This window comes from Chaetura pelagica, unplaced genomic scaffold (genome assembly GCF_000747805.2).
Source record: "Chaetura pelagica isolate M959 unplaced genomic scaffold, ChaPel_1.0 scaffold1730, whole genome shotgun sequence".
NCBI lineage: Eukaryota > Metazoa > Chordata > Aves > Apodiformes > Apodidae > Chaetura > Chaetura pelagica.
In genome coordinates this window covers 1-606 of record NW_009951937.1, presented here as the reverse complement: position 1 = coordinate 606, position 606 = coordinate 1, and positions in this window count along the sequence as shown.

Genomic DNA, 606 nt, shown 5'->3' with positions numbered 1-606 from the left:
GTGTGTGTGTGTGTGAGTGTGTGTGTGTGTGTGCGTGTGTGTGTGTGTGAGTGTGTGTGTGCGTGTGTGTGCGTGTGTGTGTGCGTGTGTGTGCGCGCGTGTGTGTGCACGTGTGTGCGCGTGTGTGTGCGTGTGTGCGCGTGTGTGCGTGTGCACGTGTGTGCGTGTGTGTGTGCACATGTGTGCGTGTGTGTGCGCGTGCCTGAGTGTGTGCATGTGTGTGTATGCCGTTTGTGTGCGTGCGTGTGTGTCTCTGTGTGTGTGCGCGTGCGCGTGTGAGTGTATGTGTGCGTGCGTGCGTGTGTGTGTGTGTGTGTGTATGTGTGTGCGCACGTGTGTGTGCGCGCGTGTGTGTGTGCACTTGTGTGTGCATGTGTGTGTGCGTACATGTATGTGTGGGTGCGTGTATGCGTGTACGTGTATGTGCACATGTGTGTACATGTGTGTATAAGTGTGTACACGCGTGTACACGTGTGTCCATGTGTCTCCATGTGTGTCCAGATGCATGTCCATGTATGTACACGTGTGTCCATGCCCGTACATGTCAGTACATGTCAGTACATGTCAGTACATGCCTGCACACGTGTGCACACCTGCACATGTGCC